General features: G+C 47.2%; 2 non-coding genes across 2 annotated transcripts; one reads left to right on the forward strand and one right to left on the reverse strand.

Moving 5' to 3' along the window:
- Window positions 1-1127: 1127 nt before the first annotated feature.
- Window positions 1128-1200, reverse strand: TRNAS-GCU (transfer RNA serine (anticodon GCU)). The gene has a single exon. It is a non-coding gene; the product is annotated as a tRNA-Ser (tRNA).
- A 468-nt stretch (window positions 1201-1668) lies between these two features.
- Window positions 1669-1741, forward strand: TRNAY-GUA (transfer RNA tyrosine (anticodon GUA)). Its single transcript has one exon. It is a non-coding gene; the product is annotated as a tRNA-Tyr (tRNA).
- Window positions 1742-21004: the final 19263 nt, after the last annotated feature.

Consider the following 21004-nt stretch of genomic DNA (forward strand, 5'->3'; position numbering starts at 1 on the left):
GCTAACCATTGCGCCACCGAAGCCCAAAAATTAAATGGTCGGCAGGTAATGTGGAAAAACTTTGGCTTTTTACGTCACATCTGAGACCTCACAACACCGCTCTCGGATGGGCTCGAACCACCAACCTTTCGTTTAACAGCCGAACGCGCTAACCATTGCGCCACGGAAGCCCAAAAATTAAATGGTCGTAAGGTATTGTGGAAACGTTATGACTTTTCACGCTACATCTGAGACCCCACAACACCTCTCTAGGGTGGGCTCGAACGACCAATCTTTCGGTTAACAGCTGAACGCGCTAACCATTACGCCACGGAAGCCCAATAATTAAATGTTCGTCAAAATTTGTGGAAAAACTCTTACTTTTTTCGTTACATCTGAGACCTCACAACAGCGCCCTCGGGTGGGCTCGAACCACCAACATTGTGAATAACAGCTGAGCGCGCTAACCATTGCCCCACGAAGGCCCAAAAATTAAATGGTCGTCAGGTATTGTGCAAAAACCTTGACTTTTTACTTCACATCTGAGACGTAACAAACACCGCTCCCGGATGGGCTCGAACCACCAACCTATTGGTTAACAGCCGAACGCGCAAACCATTGAGCCACGGAAGCTCAGAAATTAAATGGTTGTCAAGTATTGTGGAAAAGTTTTGACTTTTTACGCTACATCTGAGACCCCACAACACCTCTCTTGGGTGGGCTCAAACCACCAACCTTTCGGTTAAAAGCCGAACGTGCTAACCATTGCGCCACCGAAGCCCAAAAATTAAATGGTCGGCAGGTAATGTGGAAAAACTTTGGCTTTTTACGTCACATCTGAGACCTCACAACACCGCTCTCGGATGGGCTCGAACCACCAACCTTTCGTTTAACAGCCGAACGCGCTAACCATTGCGCCACGGAAGCCCAAAAATTAAATGGTCGTAAGGTATTGTGGAAAAGTTTTCACTTTTTACGCTACATCTGAGACCCCACAACACCTCTCTTGGGTGGTCTCGAACCACCAACCTTTCGGTTAACAGCCGAACGCGCTAACCATTGCTCCACGGAAACCCAAAAATTAAATGGTCGTCAGGTATTGTGGAAAAACTTTGGCTTTATACGTTACATTAGAAATCCCACAACACCGCTCCCGGGTGGGCTCGAACCACCAACCTATTGGTTAGCAGCTGAACGCGCTAACCATTGCGCCACGGAAGCCCATAAATTAAATGTTCGTCAGGATTTGTGTAAAAACTCTTACTTTTTTCGTTACATCTGAGACCTCACAACACCGCTCCCGGGTGGGCTCGAACCACCAGTCTTTTGAATAGCAGCTGAACGCGCTAACCTTTGCGCCACGGAAGCCCAAAAATTAAATGGTCGTCAGGTATTGTGGAAAAACCTTGACTTTTTACTTCACATCTGAGACCCTACAACACCTATCCAGGGTGGGCTCGAACCACCAGCCTATTCGTTAACAGCCGAACGCGCTAACCATTGAGCCACGGAAGCTCAGAAATTAAATGGTTGTCAGGTATTGTGGAAAAGTTATGACTTTTTACGCTACATCTGAGACCCCACAACACGTTACATTCGAGCCCGCGCGGGAGCGGAGTAGTGAGGTCTCAGATGTAACGTAAAAAGTCAAGGTTTTTCCTCAATACCTGACGAACATTTAATTTTTGGGCTTCCGTGGCGCAATGTTTAGCGCGTTCGGCGGTAAACTGAAAGGTTGGTGGTTCGAGCCCATCCGGGAGCGGTGTTGTGAGGTTTCAGATGTGACGTAAAAAGTCAAATTTTTCCACAATACCTGACGACCACATAAATTTTGGGCCTCCGTGGCGCCATGGTTAGCACGCTCAGCTGTTATTCAAAAGGTTGGTGGTTCGAGCCCACCCGGGAGCGGTGTTGTGAGATCTCAAATGTAACGTAGAAAGCCAAAGGTTTTCCACAATACCTGACGATCATTTAATTTTTGGGCTACCGTGGCGCAATGGTTAGCGCGTTCGGCTTTTAACCGAAAGTTTGGTGGTTCGAGCCCATCCGGGAGCGTTTTGTGAGGTCTCAGATGTAACGTAAAAAGTCAGAGTTTTTCCGCAATACCTGTAAACATTTAATTTTTGGGCTTCCGTGGCGCAAAGGTTAGTGCGTTCGGCTGTTAACCGAAAGGTTGGTGGCTCGAGCCCATCCGGGAGCGGTGTTGTGAGGTCTCAGATGTTACGTAAAAAGTCAAGGTTTTTCCTCAATACCTGACGAACATTTAATTTTTGGGCTTCCGTGGCGCAATGGTTAGCGCGTTCAGCTGCTATTCAAAGACTGGTGGTTTGAGCCCTCCCGGAAGCGGTGTTGTGACGTCTCAGATGTAACGTAAAATGCCAGAGTTTTTCCACAATACCTGACGAACGTTTAATTTTTGGGCTTCCGTGGCGCAATGGTTAGCACGTTCAGCAGTTAATCGAAAGGTTGGTGGTTCGAGCCCACGCGGGAGAGGTGTTGTGGGGTCTCAGATGTAGCGTAAAAAGTCAAACATTTTCCACAATACGTGACAATCATTTAATTTCTGAGCTTCCGAGGCTCAATGGTTAGCGCGTTCGGCTGTTAACCAATAGGTTGGTGGTTCGAGCCTACCCGGGAGCGGTGTTGTGGGATCTCAAATGTAACGTAGAAAGCCAAAGGTTTTCCACAATATCTGACGACAATTTAATTTTTGGGCTTCCGTGGCGCAATTGTTTGCGCGTTCGGCTGTTAACCGAAAGGTTGGTGGTTCGAGAACACCCTGGAGAGGTTTTGTAGGGTCTCAGATGTAACGTAAAAAGTCATAACTTTTCCACAATACCTGACAACCATTTAATTTCTGAGCTTCCGTGGCTCAATGGTTAGCGCGTTCGGTTGTTAACCAATAGGTTGGTGGCTCGAGCCCATCCGGGAGCGGTGTTGTGACGTCTCAGATGTGACGTAAAAAGTCAAGGGTTTTCCACAGTACCTGACGACCATTTAATTTTAGGGCTTCCGTGGCGCAATGGTTAGCGCGTTCAGCTGCTATTAAAAAGACTGGTGGTTTGAGCCCTCCCGGGAGCGGTGTTGTGACGTCTCAGATGTAACGTAAAATGTCAGAGTTTTTCCACAATATCTGACGAACATTTAATTTTTGGGCTTCCGTGGCGCAATGGTTAGCGCGTTCAGCTGCTATTCAAAAAGACTGGTGGTTTGAGCCCTCCCGGGAGCGGTGTTGTGGGGTCTCAGATGTAGCGTAAAAAGTCAAATATTTTCCACAATACGTGACAACCATTTAATTTCTGAGCTTCCGTGGCTCAATGGTTAGCGCGTTCAGCTTTTAACCAATAGGTTGGTGGTTCGAGCCCACCCGGGAGCGGTGTTGTGGGATCTCAAATGTAACGTAGAAAGCCAAAGGTTTTCCACAATACCTGACGACCATTTAATTTTTGGGCTTCCGTGGCTCAATGGTTAGCGCGTTCGGCTGTTAACCGAAAATTTGGTGGTTCGAGCCCATCCGGGAGCGGTGTTGTGAGGTCTCAGATGTGAGGTAAAAAGTCAAAGTTTTTCCACAATACCTGACGACCATTTAATTTTTGAGCTTCCGTGGCGCAAAGGTTAGTGCGTTCGGCTGTTAACCAATAGGTTGGTGGTTCGAGCCTACCCGGGAGCGGTGTTGTGGGATCTCAAATGTAACGTAGAAAGCCAAAGGTTTTCCACAATACCTGACGGCCATTTAATTTTTGGGCTACCGTGGCGCAATGGTTAGCGCGTTCAGCTGCTATTAAAAAGACTGGTGGTTTGAGCCCTCCCGGGAGCGGTGTTGTGACGTCTCAGATGTAACGTAAAATGTGAGAATTTTTCCACAATACCTGACGAACATTTAATTTTTGGGCTTCCGTGGCGCAATGGTTAGCGCTTTCAGCTTTTAACCGAAAGGTTGGTGGTTCGAGCCCACCCGGGAGAGGTGTGGTGGGTCTCAGATGTAGCGTAAAAAGTCAACGCTTTTCCACAATACGTGACAACCATTTAACTTCTGAGCTTCCGTGGCTCAATGAGTAGCGCGTTCGGTTGTTAACCAAATGGTTGGTGGTTCGAGCCCATCCGTGAGCTGTGTTGTGAGGTCTCAGATGTGACGTAATTAGTCAAAGTTTTTCCACAATACCTGACGACCATTTAATTTCAGAGCTTCCGTGGCTCAATCGTTAGCGCGTTCGGCTTTTAACCGAAAGTTTGGTGGTTCGAGCCCATCCGGGAGCGTTATGTGAGGTCTCAGATGTAACGTAAAAAGTCAGATTTTTTCCACAATACCTGACGATCATTTAATTTTTGGGCTTCCGTGGCGCAACGGTTAGCGCGCTTAGCTGTTATTCAAAAGGTTGGTGGTTCGAGCCCACCCGGGAGCGGTGTTGTGAGGTCTCAGATGTGACGTAATAAGTCAAGGTTTTTCCACAATACCTGACGATCATTTAATTTTTGGGCTACCGTGGCGCAATGGTTAGCGCGTTCGGCTTTTAACCGAACGTTTGGTGGTTCGAGCCCATCCGGGAGCGTTTTGTGAGGTCTCAGATGTAACGTAAAAAGTGAGAGTTTTTCCACAATACCTGTGAACATTTAATTTTTGGGCTTCCGTGGCGCAATGGTTAGCGCGTTCGGCTGTTAACGGAAAGGTTGGTGGTTCAAGCACACCCGGGAGCGGTGCTATGAGGTCTCAGATGTTACGTAAAATGTCAAAGTTTTTCCACAATACCTGACGACCATTTAATTTCAGAGCTTCCGTGGCTCAATGGTTAGCGCGTTCGGCTGTTAACCGAAAGTTTGGTGGTTCGAGCCCATCCGGGAGCGGTGTTTTGAGGTCTCAGATGTGAGGTAAAAAGTCAAAGTTTTTCCACAATACCTGACGACCATTTAGTTTTTGGGCTTCCGTGGCGCAAAGGTTAGTGCGTTCGGCTGTTAACCGAAAGGTTGGTGGCTCGAGCCCATCCGGGAGCGGTGTTGTGAGGTCTCAGATGTGACGTAAAAAGTCAAAGTTTTTCCACAATACCTGACGACCATATAAATATTGGGCTTCCGTGGCGCAATGGTTAGCCCGTTCAGCTGTTATTCAAAAGGTTGGTGATTCGAGCCCACCCGGGAGCGGTGTTGTGTGGTCTCAGATGTGACGTAAAAATTCAAAGTTTTTCCACAATACCTGACGGCCATTTCATTTTTGGGCTTCCGTGGCGCAAAGGTTAGCGCGTTCGGCTGTTAACCGAAAGGTTGGTGGTTCGAGCCTATCCGGGAGCGGTGTTGTGAGGTCTCAGATGTGACGTAAAAAGTCAAGGTTTTTCCACAATACCTGACGACAATATTATTTTTGGGCTTCCGTGGCGCAGTGGTTAGCGTGCTCAGCTGTTATTCATAAGGTTGGTGGTTCGAGCCCACCCGGGAGCGGTGTTGTGAGGTCTCAGATGAGACGTAAAAAGTCAAGGTTTTTCCACAATACCTGACGACAATATTATTTTTGGGCTTCCGTGGCGCAATGGTTAGCGTGCTCAACTGTTATTCAAAAGGCTGGTGGTTCGAGCCCACCCGCGAGCGGTGTTGTGAGGTCTCAGATGAGACGTAAAAAGTCAAAGTTTTTCCACAATACATGACGATCATTTAATTTTTGGGCTTCCGTGGCGCATTGGTTAGCGCGTTCGGCTGTTAACCGAAAGGTTGGTGGTTCGAGCCCACCCGGGAGAGGTGTTTTGGGGTCTCAGATGTAACGTAAAAATTCAAAGCTTTTCCACAATACGTGATAACCATTTTATTTCTGAGCTTCCGTGGCGCAAAGGTTAGCGCGTTCGGCTGTTAACCGAAAGGTTGGTGGTTCGAGCCTATCCGGGAGCGGTGTTGTGAGGTCTCAGATGTGACGTAAAAAGTCAAGGTTTTTCCACAATACCTGACGACAATATTATTTTTGGGCTTCCGTGGCGCAGTGGTTAGCGTGCTCAGCTGTTATTCAAAAGGTTGGTGGTTCGAGCCCACCCGGGAGCGGTGTTGTGAGGTCTCAGATGTGACGAAAAAAGTCAAGGTTTTTCCACAATACCTGACGACCATTTCATTTTTGGGCTTCCGTGGCGCAAAGGTTAGCGCGTTCGGCTGTTAACCGAAAGGTTGGTGGTACGAGCCCATCCGGGAGCGGTGTTGTGAGGTCTCAGATGTGACGTAAAAAGTCAAAGTTTTTCCACAATACCTGATGACCATATAAATTTTGAGCTTCCGTGGCGCAATGGTTAGGCCGTTCAGCTGTTATTCAAAAGGTTGGTGATTCGAGCCCACCCGGGAGCGGTGTTGTGAGGTCTCAGATGTGACGTAAAAATTCAAAGTTTTTCCACAATACCTGACGACCATTTCATTTTTGGGCTTCCGTGGCGCAAAGGTTAGCGCGTTCGGCTGTTAACCGAAAGGTTGGTGGTTCGAGCCCACCCTGGAGCGGTGTTGTGAGGTCTTAGATGTGACGTAAAAAGTCAAGGTTTTTCCACAATACCTGACGACAATATTATTTTTGGGCTTCCGTGGCGCAGTGGTTAGCGTGCTCAGCTGTTATTCAAAAGGTTGGTGGTTCGAGCCCACCCGGGAGCGGTGTTGTGAGGTCTCGGATGTGACGAAAAAAGTCAAGGTTTTTCCACAATACCTGACGACCATTTCATTTTTGGGCTTCCGTGGCGCAAAGGTTAGCGCGTTCGGCTTTTAACCCAAAGGTTGGTGGTACGAGCCCATCCGGGAGCGGTGTTGTGAGGTCTCAGATGTGACGTAAAAAGTCAAAGTTTTTCCACAATACCTGACGACCATATAAATTTTGGGCTTCCGTGGCGCAATGGTTAGCGCGTTCAGCTGTTATTCAAAAGGTTGGTGATTCGAGCCCACCCGGGAGCGGTGTTGTGAGGTCTCAGATGTGAGGTAAAAAGTCAAAGTTTTTCCACAATACCTGACGAACATTTAATTTTTGGGTTTCCGTGGCGCAATGGTTAGCACGTTCAGCTGTTAATCGAAAGGTTGGTGGTTCGAGCCCACCCGGGAGAGGAATTGTGGGGTCTCAGATGTAGCGTAAAAAGTCATAACTTTTCAACAATACCTGACAACCATTTAATTTCTGAGCTTCCGTGGCTCAATGGTTAGCGCGTTCGGCTGTTAACGAATAGGTTGGTGGTTCGAGCCCATCCGGGAGAGGTGTTGTAGGGTCTCAGATGTGAAGTAAAAAGTCAAGGTTTTTCCACAATACCTGACGACCATTTAATTTTTGGGCTTCCGTGGCGCAATGGTTAGCGCATTCAGCTGCTATTCAAAAGACTGGTGGTTTGAGCCCTCCCGGGAGCGGTGTTGTGACGTCTCAGATGTATCGTAAAATGTCAGAGTTTTTCCACAATACCTGACGAAAATTTAATTTTTGGGCTTCCGTGGCGCAATGGTTAGCACGTTCAGCTATTAATCGAAAGGTTGGTGGTTCGAGCCCACCCGGGAGAGGTGTTGTGGGGTCTCAGATGTAGCGTAAAAAGTCATAACTTTTCCACAATACCTGACAACCATTTAATTTCTGAGCTTCCGTGGCTCAATGGTTAGCGCGTTCGGCTGTTAACGAATAGGTTGGTGGTTCGAGCCCATCCGGGAGAGGTGTTGTAGGGTCTCAGATGTGAAGTAAAAAGTCAAGGTTTTTCCACAATACCTGACGACCATTTAATTTTTGGGCTTCCGTGGCGCAATGGTTAGCGCATTCAGCTGCTATTCAAAAGACTGGTGGTTTGAGCCCTCCCGGGAGCGGTGTTGTGACGTCTCAGATGTAACGTAAAATGTCAGAGTTTTTCCACAATACCCGACGAAAAGTTAATTTTTGGGCTTCCGTGGCGCAATGGTTAGCACGTTCAGCTATTAATCGAAAGGTTGGTGGTTCGAGCCCACCCGGGAGAGGTGTTGTGGGGTCTCAGATGTAGCGTAAAAAGTCATAACTTTTCCACAATACCTGACAACCATTTAATTTCTGAGCTTCCTTGGCTCAATGGTTAGCGCGTTTGGCTGTTAACGAATAGGTTGGTGGTTCGAGCCCACCCTGGAGAGGTGTTGTAGGGTCTCAGATGTGAAGTAAAAAGTCAAGGTTTTTCCACAATACCTGACGACCATTTAATTTTTGGGCTTCCGTGGCGCAATGGTTAGCGCGTTCAGCTGCTATTCAAAAGACTGGTGTTTTGAACCCTCCCGGGAGCGGTGTTGTGACGTCTCAGATGTAACGTAAAATGTCAGAGTTTTTCCACAATACCTGACGAACATTTAATTTTTGGGTTTCCGTGGCGCAATGGTTAGCACGTTCAGCTGTTAATCGAAAGGTTGGTGGTTCGAGCCCACCCGGGAGAGGTGTTGTGGGGTCTCAGATGTAGCGTAAAAAGTCATAACTTTTCCACAATACCTGACAACCATTTAATTTCTGAGCTTCCGTGGCTCAATGGTTAGCGCGTTTGGCTGTTAACGAATAGGTTGGTGGTTCGAGCCCACCCTGGACAGGTGTTGTAGGGTCTCAGATGTGAAGTAAATAGTCAAGGTTTTTCCACAATACCTGACGACCATTTAATTTTTGGGCTTCCGTGGCGCAATGGTTAGCGCGTTCTGCTGCTCTTCAAAAGACTGGTGTTTTGAGCCCTCCCGGGAGCGGTGTTGTGACGTCTCAGATGTAACGTAAAATGTCTGAGTTTTTCCACAATACCTGACGAACATTTAATTTTTGGGCTTCCGTGGCGCAATGGTTAGCACGTTCAGCTATTAATTGAAAGGTTGGTGGTTCGAGACCACCCGGGAGAGGTGTTGTGGGGTCTCAGATGTAGCGTAAAAAGTCATAACTTTTCCACAATACCTGACAACCATTTAATTTCTGAGCTTCCGTGGATCAATGGTTAGCGCGTTCGGCTGTTAACGAATAGGTTGGTGGTTCGAGCCCATCCGGGAGCGGTGTTGTAGGTCTCAGATGTGAAGTAAAAAGTCAAGGTTTTTCCACAATACCTGACGACCATTTAATTTTGGGCTTCCGTGGCGCAATGGTTAGCGCGTTCTGCTGCTATTCAAAAGACTGGTGTTTTGAGCCCTCCCGGGAGCGGTGTTGTGACGTCTCAGATGTAACGTAAAATGTCTGAGTTTTTCCACAATACCTGACGAACATTTAATTTTTGGGCTTCCGTGGCGCAATGGTTAGCACGTTCAGCTATTAATTGAAAGGTTGGTGGTTCGAGACCACCCGGGAGAGGTGTTGTGGGGTCTCAGATGTAGCGTAAAAAGTCATAACTTTTCCACAATACCTGACAACCATTTAATTTCTGAGCTTCCGAGGCTCAATGGTTAGCGCATTCGGCTGTTAACGAATAGGTTGGTGGTTCGAGCAAATCCGGGAGCGGTGTTGTGACGTCTCAGATGTGAAGTAAAAAGTCAAGGTTTTTCCACAATACCTGACGACCATTTGATTTTTGGGCTTCCGTGGCGCAATGGTTAGCGCGTTCAGCTGCTATTCAAAAGACTGGTGTTTTGAGCCCTCCCGGGAGCGGTGTTGTGACGTCTCAGATGTAACGTAAAATGTCTGAATTTTTCCACAATACCTGACGAACATTTAATTTTTGGGCTTCCGTGGCGCAATGGTTAGCACGTTCAGCTATTAATCGAAAGGTTGGTATTTCGAGCCCACCCGGGAGAGGTGTTGTGGGGTCTCAGATGTAGCGTAAGAAGTCATAAGTTTTCCACAATACCTGACAACCATTTAATTTCTGAGCTTCCGTGGCTCAATGGTTAGCGCGTTTGGCTGTTAACGAATAGGTTGGTGGTTCGAGCCCACCCTGGAGAGGTGTTGTAGGGTCTCAGATGTGAAGTAAAAAGTCAAGGTTTTTCCACAATACCTGACGACCATTTAATTTTTGGGCTTCCGTGGCGCAATGGTTAGCGCATTCAGCTGCTATTCAAAAGACTGGTGGTTTGAGCCCTCCCGGGAGCGGTGTTGTGACGTCTCAGATGTAACGTAAAATGTCAGAGTTTTTCCACAATACCTGACGAAAATTTAATTTTTGGGCTTCCGTGGCGCAATGGTTAGCACGTTCAGCTGTTAATCGAAAGGTTGGTGGTTCGAGCCCACGCGGGAGAGGTGTTGTGGGGTCTCAGATGTAGCGTAAAAAGTCGTAACTTTTCCACAATACCTGACAACCATTTAATTTCTGAGCTTCCGTGGCTCAATGGTTAGCGCGTTTGGCTGTTAACGAATAGGTTGGTGGTTCGAGCCCACCCTGGACAGGTGTTGTAGGGTCTCAGATGTGAAGTAAAAAGTCAAGGTTTTTCCACAATACCTGACGACCATTTAATTTTTGGGCTTCCGTGGAGCAATGGTTAGCGCGTTCAGCTGCTATTTAAAAGACTGGTGGTTTTAGCCCTCCCGGGAGCGGTGTTGTGACGTCTCAGATGTAACGTAAAATGTCTGAGTTTTTCCACAATACCTGAAGAACATTTAATTTTTGGGCTTCCGTGGCGCAATGGTTAGCACGTTCAGCTGTTAATCGAAAGGTTGGTGGTTCGAGCCCACCCGGGAGAGGTGTTGTGGGGTCTCAGATGTATCGTAAAAAGTCGTAACTTTTCCACAATACCTGACAACCATTTAATTTCTGAGCTTCCGTGGATCAATGGTTAGCGCGTTCGGCTGTTAACGAATAGGTTGGTGGTTCGAGCGCATCCGGGAGCGGTGTTGTGACGTCTCAGATGTGAAGTAAAAAGTCAAGGATTTTCCACAATAGCTGACGACCATTTAATTTTTGGGCTTCCGTGGCGCAATGGTTAGCGCGTTCTGCTGCTATTCAAAAGACCTGTGTTTTGAGCCCTCCCGGGAGCGGTGTTGTGACGTCTCAGATGTAACGTAAAATGTCTGAGTTTTTCCACAATACCTGACGAACATTTAATTTTTGGGCTTCCGTGGCGCAATGGTTAGCACGTTCAGCTATTAATCGAAAGGTTGGTATTTCGAGCCCACCCGGGAGAGGTGTTGTGGGGTCTCAGATGTAGCGTAAAAAGTCATAACTTTTCCACAATACCTGACAACCATTTAATTTCTGAGCTTCCGTGGCTCAATGGTTAGCACGTTTGCCTGTTAACGAATAGGTTGCTGGTTCGAGCCCACCCTGGAGAGGTGTTGTAGGGTCTCAGATGTGAAGTAAAAGGTCAAGGTTTTTCCACAAAACCTGACGACCATTTAATTTTTGGGCTTCCGTGGCGCAATGGTTAGCGCATTCAGCTGCTATTCAAAAGACTGGTGGTTTGAGCCCTCCCGGGAGCGGTGTTGTGACGTCTCAGATGTAACGTAAAATGTCAGAGTTTTTCCACAATACCTGACGAAAATTTAATTTTTGGGCTTCCGTGGCGCAATGGTTAGCACGTTCAGCTGTTAATCGAAAGGTTGGTGGTTCGAGCCCACCCGGGAGAGGTGTTGTGGGGTCTCAGATGTAGCGTAAAAAGTCGTAACTTTTCCACAATACCTGACAACCATTTAATTTCTGAGCTTCCGTGGCTCAATGGTTAGCGCGTTTGGCTGTTAACGAATAGGTTGGTGGTTCGAGCCCACCCTGGACAGGTGTTGTAGGGTCTCAGATGTGAAGTAAAAAGTCAAGGTTTTTCCACAATACCTGACGACCATTTAATTTTTGGGCTTACGTGGAGCAATGGTTAGCGCGTTCAGCTGCTATTTAAAAGACTGGTGGTTTGAGCCCTCCCGGGAGCGGTGTTGTGACGTCTCAGATGTAACGTAAAATGTCTGAGTTTTTCCACAATACCTGACGAACATTTAATTTTTGGGCTTCCGTGGCGCAATGGTTAGCACGTTCAGCTGTTAATCGAAAGGTTGGTGGTTCGAGCCCACCCGGGAGAGGTGTTGTGGGGTCTCAGATGTAGCGTAAAAAGTCATAACTTTTCCACAATACCTGACAACCATTTAATTTCTGAGCTTCCGAGGCTCAATGGTTAGCGCATTCGGCTGTTAACGAATAGGTTGGTGGTTCGAGCAAATCCGGGAGCGGTGTTGTGACGTCTCAGATGTGAAGTAATAAGTCAAGGTTTTTCCACAATACCTGACGACCATTTAATTTTTGGGCTTCCGTGGCGCAATGGTTAGCGCGTTCAGCTGCTATTCAAAAGACTGGTGTTTTGAACCCTCCCGGGAGCGGTGTTGTGACGTCTCAGATGTAACGTAAAATGTCAGAGTTTTTCCACAATACCTGACGAACATTTAATTTTTGGGTTTCCGTGGCGCAATGGTTAGCACGTTCAGCTATTAATCGAAAGGTTGGTGGTTCGTGCCCACCCGGGAGAGGAATTGTGGGGTCTCAGATGTAGCGTAAAAAGTCATAACTTTTCAACAATACCAGACAACCATTTAATTTCTGAGCTTCCGTGGCTCAATGGTTAGCGCGTTCGGCAGTTAACGAATAGGTTGGTGGTTCGGGCCCATCCGGGAGCGGTGTTGTGACGTCTCAGATGTGAAGTAAAAAGTCAAGGTTTTTCCACAATACCTGACGACCATTTAATTTTTGGGCTTCCATGGCGCAATGGTTAGCGCGTTCAGCTGCTATTCAAAAGACTGGTGGTTTGAGCCCTCCCGGGAGCGGTGTCGTGACGTCTCAGATGTAACGTAAAATGTCAGAGTTTTTCCACAATACCTGACGAACATTTAATTTTTGGGCTTCCGTGGCGCAATGGTTAGCGCTTTCAGCTGTTAACCGAAAGGTTGGTGGTTCGAGCCCACCCGGGGGAGGTGTTGTGGGGTCTCAGATGTAGCGTATAAAGTCATAACTTTTCCACAATACCTGACAACCATTTAATTTCTGAGCTTCCTTGGCTCAATGGTTAGCGCGTTCGGCTGTTAACAGAAAGGTTGGTGGTTCGAGCCCATCCGGGAGCGGTGTTGTGACGTCTCAGATGTAACGTAAAAAGTCAAGTTTTTTCCACAATACCTGACGACAATGTAATTTTTGGGCTTCCGTGGCGAAATGGTTAGCGCTCTTAGCTGTTATTCAAAAGGTTGGTGGTTCTAGCCCACTCAGGAGCGTTGTTGTGAGGTCTCAGATGTGACGTAAAAAGTCAAAGTTTTTCCGAAATACCTGACGACCATTTAAATTTTGGGCTTCGGTGGCGCAAGGGTTAGCGCGCTCAGCTGTCATTCAAAAAGTTGGTGGTTCGAGCCCACCCGGGAGCGGTGTTGTGAGGTCTCAGATGTGACGTAATAAGTCAAGGTTTTTCCACAATACCTGACGACCATTTAATTTTTGGGCTTCCGTGGCGCAATGGTTAGCGCGTTCAGCTGCTATTCAAAAGACTGGTGTTTTGAATCCTCCCGGGAGCGGTGTTGTGACGTCTCAGATGTAACGTAAAATGTCTGAGTTTTTCCACAATACCTGACGAACATTTAATTTTTGGGCTTCCGTGGCGCAATGGTTAGCACGTTCAGCTGTTAATCGAAAGGTTGGTGGTTCGAGCCCACCCGGGAGAGGTGTTGTGGGGTCTCAGATGTAGCGTAAAAAGTCATAACTTTTCCACAATACCTGACAACCATTTAATTTCTGAGCTTCCGAGGCTCAATGGTTAGCGCATTCGGCTGTTAACGAATAGGTTGGTGGTTCGAGCAAATCCGGGAGCGGTGTTGTGACGTCTCAGATGTGAAGTAATAAGTCAAGGTTTTTCCACAATACCTGACGACCATTTAATTTTTGGGCTTCCGTGGCGCAATGGTTAGCGCGTTCAGCTGCTATTCAAAAGACTGGTGTTTTGAACCCTCTCGGGAGCGGTGTTGTGACGTCTCAGATGTAACGTAAAATGTCAGAGTTTTTCCACAATACCTGACGAACATTTAATTTTTGGGTTTCCGTGGCGCAATGGTTAGCACGTTCAGCTATTAATCGAAAGGTTGGTGGTTCGTGCCCACCCGGGAGAGGAATTGTGGGGTCTCAGATGTAGCGTAAAAAGTCATAACTTTTCAACAATACCAGACAACCATTTAATTTCTGAGCTTCCGTGGCTCAATGGTTAGCGCGTTCGGCAGTTAACGAATAGGTTGGTGGTTCGGGCCCATCCGGGAGCGGTGTTGTGACGTCTCAGATGTGAAGTAAAAAGTCAAGGTTTTTCCACAATACCTGACGAACATTTAATTTTTGGGCTTCCGTGGCGCAATGGTTAGCACGTTCAGCTGTTAATCAAAAGGTTGGTGGTTCGAGCCCACCCGGGAGAGGTGTTGGGGGGTCTCAGATGTAGCGTAAAAAGTCGTAACTTTTCCACAATACCTGACAACCATTTAGTTTCTGAGCTTCCGTGGATCAATGGTTAGCGCGTTCGGCTGTTAACGAATAGGTTGGTGGTTCGAGACCGTCCGGGAGCGGTGTTGTGACGTCTCAGATGTGAAGTAAAAAGTGAAGGTTTTTCCACAATACCTGACGACCATTTAATTTTTTTGGCTTCCGTGGCGCAATGGTTAGCGCGTTCTGCTGCTATTCAAAAGACTGGTGTTTTGAGCCCTCCCGGGAGCGGTGTTGTGACGTCTCAGATGTAACGTAAAATGTCAGATTTTTCCACAATACCTGACGAACATTTAATTTTTGGGCTTCCGTGGCGCAATGGTTAGCACGTTCAGCTATTAATCGAAAGGTTGGTGGTTCGAGCCCACCCGGGAGAGGTGTTGTGGGGTCTCAGATGTAGCGTAAAAAGTCATAACTTTTCCACAATACCTGACAACCATTTAATTTCTGAGCTTCCGTGGCTCAATGGTTAGCGCGTTCGGCTGTTAACAGAAAGGTTGGTGGTTCGAGCCCATCCGGGAGCGTTATGTGATCTCTCAGATGTAACGTAAAAAGTCAAGTTTTTTCCACAATACCTGACGACAATGTAATTTTTGGGCTTCCGTGGCGAAATGGTTAGCGCTCTTAGCTGTTATTCAAAAGGTTGGTGGTTCTAGCCCACTCAGGAGCGTTGTTGTGAGGTCTCAGATGTGACGTAAAAAGTCAAAGTTTTTCCGAAATACCTGACGACCATTTAAATTTTGGGCTTCGGTGGCGCAAGGGTTAGCGCGCTCAGCTGTCATTCAAAAAGTTGGTGGTTCGAGCCCACCCGGGAGCGGTGTTGTGAGGTCTCAGATGTGACGTAATAAGTCAAGGTTTTTCCACAATACCTGACGAACATTTAATTTTTGGGCTTCCGTGGCGCAATGGTTAGCACGTTCAGCTATTAATTGAAAGGTTGGTGGTTCGAGACCACCCGGGAGAGGTGTTGTGGGGTCTCAGATGTAGCGTAAAAAGTCATAACTTTTCCACAATACCTGACAACCATTTAATTTCTGAGCTTCCGTGGCTCAATGGTTAGCACGTTTGCCTGTTAACGAATAGGTTGCTGGTTCGAGCCCACCCTGGAGAGGTGTTGTAGGGTCTCAGATGTGAAGTAAAAGGTCAAGGTTTTTCCACAAAACCTGACGACCATTTAATTTTTGGGCTTCCGTGGCGCAATGGTTAGCGCATTCAGCTGCTATTCAAAAGACTGGTGGTTTGAGCCCTCCCGGGAGCGGTGTTGTGACGTCTCAGATGTAACGTAAAATGTCAGAGTTTTTCCACAATACCTGACGAAAATTTAATTTTTGGGCTTCCGTGGCGCAATGGTTAGCACGTTCAGCTGTTAATCGAAAGGTTGGTGGTTCGAGCCCACCCGGGAGAGGTGTTGTGGGGTCTCAGATGTAGCGTAAAAAGTCGTAACTTTTCCACAATACCTGACAACCATTTAATTTCTGAGCTTCCGTGGCTCAATGGTTAGCGCGTTTGGCTGTTAACGAATAGGTTGGTGGTTCGAGCCCACCCTGGACAGGTGTTGTAGGGTCTCAGATGTGAAGTAAAAAGTCAAGGTTTTTCCACAATACCTGACGACCATTTAATTTTTGGGCTTACGTGGAGCAATGGTTAGCGCGTTCAGCTGCTATTTAAAAGACTGGTGGTTTGAGCCCTCCCGGGAGCGGTGTTGTGACGTCTCAGATGTAACGTAAAATGTCTGAGTTTTTCCACAATACCTGACGAACATTTAATTTTTGGGCTTCCGTGGCGCAATGGTTAGCACGTTCAGCTGTTAATCGAAAGGTTGGTGGTTCGAGCCCACCCGGGAGAGGTGTTGTGGGGTCTCAGATGTAGCGTAAAAAGTCATAACTTTTCCACAATACCTGACAACCATTTAATTTCTGAGCTTCCGAGGCTCAATGGTTAGCGCATTCGGCTGTTAACGAATAGGTTGGTGGTTCGAGCAAATCCGGGAGCGGTGTTGTGACGTCTCAGATGTGAAGTAATAAGTCAAGGTTTTTCCACAATACCTGACGACCATTTAATTTTTGGGCTTCCGTGGCGCAATGGTTAGCGCGTTCAGCTGCTATTCAAAAGACTGGTGTTTTGAACCCTCCCGGGAGCGGTGTTGTGACGTCTCAGATGTAACGTAAAATGTCAGAGTTTTTCCACAATACCTGACGAACATTTAATTTTTGGGTTTCCGTGGCGCAATGGTTAGCACGTTCAGCTATTAATCGAAAGGTTGGTGGTTCGTGCCCACCCGGGAGAGGAATTGTGGGGTCTCAGATGTAGCGTAAAAAGTCATAACTTTTCAACAATACCAGACAACCATTTAATTTCTGAGCTTCCGTGGCTCAATGGTTAGCGCGTTCGGCAGTTAACGAATAGGTTGGTGGTTCGGGCCCATCCGGGAGCGGTGTTGTGACGTCTCAGATGTGAAGTAAAAAGTCAAGGTTTTTCCACAATACCTGACGACCATTTAATTTTTGGGCTTCCATGGCGCAATGGTTAGCGCGTTCAGCTGCTATTCAAAAGACTGGTGGTTTGAGCCCTCCCGGGAGCGGTGTCGTGACGTCTCAGATGTAACGTAAAATGTCAGAGTTTTTCCACAATACCTGACGAACATTTAATTTTTGGGCTTCCGTGGCGCAATGGTTAGCGCTTTCAGCTGTTAACCGAAAGGTTGGTGGTTCGAGCCCACCCGGGGGAGGTGTTGTGGGGTCTCAGATGTAGCGTATAAAGTCATAACTTTTCCACAATACCTGACAACCATTTAATTTCTGAGCTTCCTTGGCTCAATGGTTAGCGCGTTCGGCTGTTAACAGAAAGGTTGGTGGTTCGAGCCCATCCGGGAGCGGTGTTGTGACGTCTCAGATGTAACGTAAAAAGTCAAGTTTTTTCCACAATACCTGACGACAATGTAATTTTTGGGCTTCCGTGGCGAAATGGTTAGCGCTCTTAGCTGTTATTCAAAAGGTTGGTGGTTCTAGCCCACTCAGGAGCGTTGTTGTGAGGTCTCAGATGTGACGTAAAAAGTCAAAGTTTTTCCGAAATACCTGACGACCATTTAAATTTTGGGCTTCGGTGGCGCAAGGGTTAGCGCGCTCAGCTGTCATTCAAAAAGTTGGTGGTTCGAGCCCACCCGGGAGCGGTGTTGTGAGGTCTCAGATGTGACGTAATAAGTCAAGGTTTTTCCACAATACCTGACGACCATTTAATTTTTGGGCTTCCGTGGCGCAATGGTTAGCGCGTTCAGCTGCTATTCAAAAGACTGGTGTTTTGAATCCTCCCGGGAGCGGTGTTGTGACGTCTCAGATGTAACGTAAAATGTCTGAGTTTTTCCACAATACCTGACGAACATTTAATTTTTGGGCTTCCGTGGCGCAATGGTTAGCACGTTCAGCTGTTAATCGAAAGGTTGGTGGTTCGAGCCCACCCGGGAGAGGTGTTGTGGGGTCTCAGATGTAGCGTAAAAAGTCATAACTTTTCCACAATACCTGACAACCATTTAATTTCTGAGCTTCCGAGGCTCAATGGTTAGCGCATTCGGCTGTTAACGAATAGGTTGGTGGTTCGAGCAAATCCGGGAGCGGTGTTGTGACGTCTCAGATGTGAAGTAATAAGTCAAGGTTTTTCCACAATACCTGACGACCATTTAATTTTTGGGCTTCCGTGGCGCAATGGTTAGCGCGTTCAGCTGCTATTCAAAAGACTGGTGTTTTGAACCCTCCCGGGAGCGGTGTTGTGACGTCTCAGATGTAACGTAAAATGTCAGAGTTTTTCCACAATACCTGACGAACATTTAATTTTTGGGTTTCCGTGGCGCAATGGTTAGCACGTTCAGCTATTAATCGAAAGGTTGGTGGTTCGTGCCCACCCGGGAGAGGAATTGTGGGGTCTCAGATGTAGCGTAAAAAGTCATAACTTTTCAACAATACCAGACAACCATTTAATTTCTGAGCTTCCGTGGCTCAATGGTTAGCGCGTTCGGCAGTTAACGAATAGGTTGGTGGTTCGGGCCCATCCGGGAGCGGTGTTGTGACGTCTCAGATGTGAAGTAAAAAGTCAAGGTTTTTCCACAATACCTGACGAACATTTAATTTTTGGGCTTCCGTGGCGCAATGGTTAGCACGTTCAGCTGTTAATCAAAAGGTTGGTGGTTCGAGCCCACCCGGGAGAGGTGTTGGGGGGTCTCAGATGTAGCGTAAAAAGTCGTAACTTTTCCACAATACCTGACAACCATTTAGTTTCTGAGCTTCCGTGGATCAATGGTTAGCGCGTTCGGCTGTTAACGAATAGGTTGGTGGTTCGAGACCGTCCGGGAGCGGTGTTGTGACGTCTCAGATGTGAAGTAAAAAGTGAAGGTTTTTCCACAATACCTGACGACCATTTAATTTTTTTGGCTTCCGTGGCGCAATGGTTAGCGCGTTCTGCTGCTATTCGAAAGACTGGTGTTTTGAGCCCTCCCGGGAGCGGTGTTGTGACGTCTCAGATGTAACGTAAAATGTCAGATTTTTCCACAATACCTGACGAACATTTAATTTTTGGGCTTCCGTGGCGCAATGGTTAGCACGTTCAGCTATTAATCGAAAGGTTGGTGGTTCGAGCCCACCCGGGAGAGGTGTTGTGGGGTCTCAGATGTAGCGTAAAAAGTCATAACTTTTCCACAATACCTGACAACCATTTAATTTCTGAGCTTCCGTGGCTCAATGGTTAGCGCGTTCGGCTGTTAACAGAAAGGTTGGTGGTTCGAGCCCATCCGGGAGCGTTATGTGATCTCTCAGATGTAACGTAAAAAGTCAAGTTTTTTCCACAATACCTGACGACAATGTAATTTTTGGGCTTCCGTGGCGAAATGGTTAGCGCTCTTAGCTGTTATTCAAAAGGTTGGTGGTTCTAGCCCACTCAGGAGCGTTGTTGTGAGGTCTCAGATGTGACGTAAAAAGTCAAAGTTTTTCCGAAATACCTGACGACCATTTAAATTTTGGGCTTCGGTGGCGCAAGGGTTAGCGCGCTCAGCTGTCATTCAAAAAGTTGGTGGTTCGAGCCCACCCGGGAGCGGTGTTGTGAGGTCTCAGATGTGACGTAATAAGTCAAGGTTTTTCCACAATACCTGACGACCATTTAATTTTTGGGCTTCTTGGCGCAATGGTTAGCGCGTTCAGCTGCTATTCAAAAGACTGGTGTTTTGAACCCTCCCGGGAGCGGTGTTGTGACGTCTCAGATGTAACGTAAAATGTCAGAGTTTTTCCACAATACCTGACGAACATTTAATTTTTGGGTTTCCGTGGCGCAATGGTTAGCACGTTCAGCTGTCAATCGAAAGGTTGGTGGTTCGTGCCCACCCGGGAGAGGAATTGTGGGGTCTCAGATGTAGCGTAAAAAGTCATAACTTTTCAACAATACCTGACAACCATTTAATTTCTGAGCTTCCGTGGCTCAATGGTTAGCGCGTTCGGCAGTTAACGAATAGGTTGGTGGTTCGGGCCCATCCGGGAGAGGTGTTGTGACGTCTCAGATGTGAAGTAAAAAGTCAAGGTTTTTCCACAATACCTGACGACCATTTAATTTTTGGGCTTCCATGGCGCAATGGTTAGCGCGTTCAGCTGCTATTCAAAAGACTGGTGTTTTGAATCCTCCCGGGAGCGGTGTTGTGACGTCTCAGATGTAACGTAAAATGTCAGAGTTTTTCCACAATACCTGACGAACATTTAATTTTTGGGCTTCCGTGGCGCAATGGTTAGCACGTTCAGCTGTTAATCGAAAGGTTGGTGGTTCGAGCCCACCCGGGAGAGGTGTTGTGGGGTCTCAGATGTAGCGTAAAAAGTCATAACTTTTCCACAATACCTGACAACCATTTAATTTCTGAGCTTCCTTGGCTCAATGGTTAGCGCGTTCGGCTGTTAACGAATAGGTTGGTGGTTCGAGCCCATCCGGGAGCGGTGTTGTGACGTCTCAGATGTGAAGTAAATAGTCAAGTTTTTTCCACAAAACCTGACGACCATTTAGTTTTTGGGCTTCCGTGGCGCAATAGTTAGCGCGTTCAGCTGCTATTCAAAAGACTGGTGGTTTGAGCCCTCCCGGGAGCGGTGTCGTGACGTCTCAGATGTAACGTAAAATGTCAGAGTTTTTCTACAATACCTGACGAACATTTAGTTTTTGGGCTTCCGTGGCTCAATGGTTAGCGCGTTCGGGAGAGGTGTTGTGGGGTCTCAGATGTAGCGTAAAAAGTCATAACTTTTCCACAATACCTGACAACCATTTAATTTCTGAGCTTCCGTGGCTCAATGGTTAGCACGTTCGGCTGTTAACGAATAGGTTGGTGGTTCGAACCCATCCGGGAGCGGTGTTGTGACGTCTCAGATGTGAAGTAAAAAGTCAAGATTTTTCCACAATACCTGACGACCATTTAATTTTTGGGCTTCCGTGGCGCAAAGGTTAGCGCGTTCAGCTGCTATTCAAAAGACTGGTGGTTTGAGCCCTCCCGGGAGCGGTGTCGTGACGTCTCAGATGTAACGTAAAATGTCAGAGTTTTTCCACAATACCTGACGAACATTTAATTTTTGGGCTTCCGTGGCGCAATGGTTAGCGCTTTCAGCTGTTAACCGAAAGGTTGGTGGTTCGAGCCCACCCGGGAGAGGTGTTGTGGGGTCTCAGATGTAGCGTATAAAGTCATAACTTTTCCACAATACCTG

Source organism: Phalangium opilio, unplaced genomic scaffold, assembly GCF_054372755.1.
Source record: "Phalangium opilio isolate 3A_F unplaced genomic scaffold, DU_Popi_V2 ptg001421l_1, whole genome shotgun sequence".
In the NCBI taxonomy this organism is placed as follows: Eukaryota; Metazoa; Arthropoda; class Arachnida; order Opiliones; family Phalangiidae; genus Phalangium; species Phalangium opilio.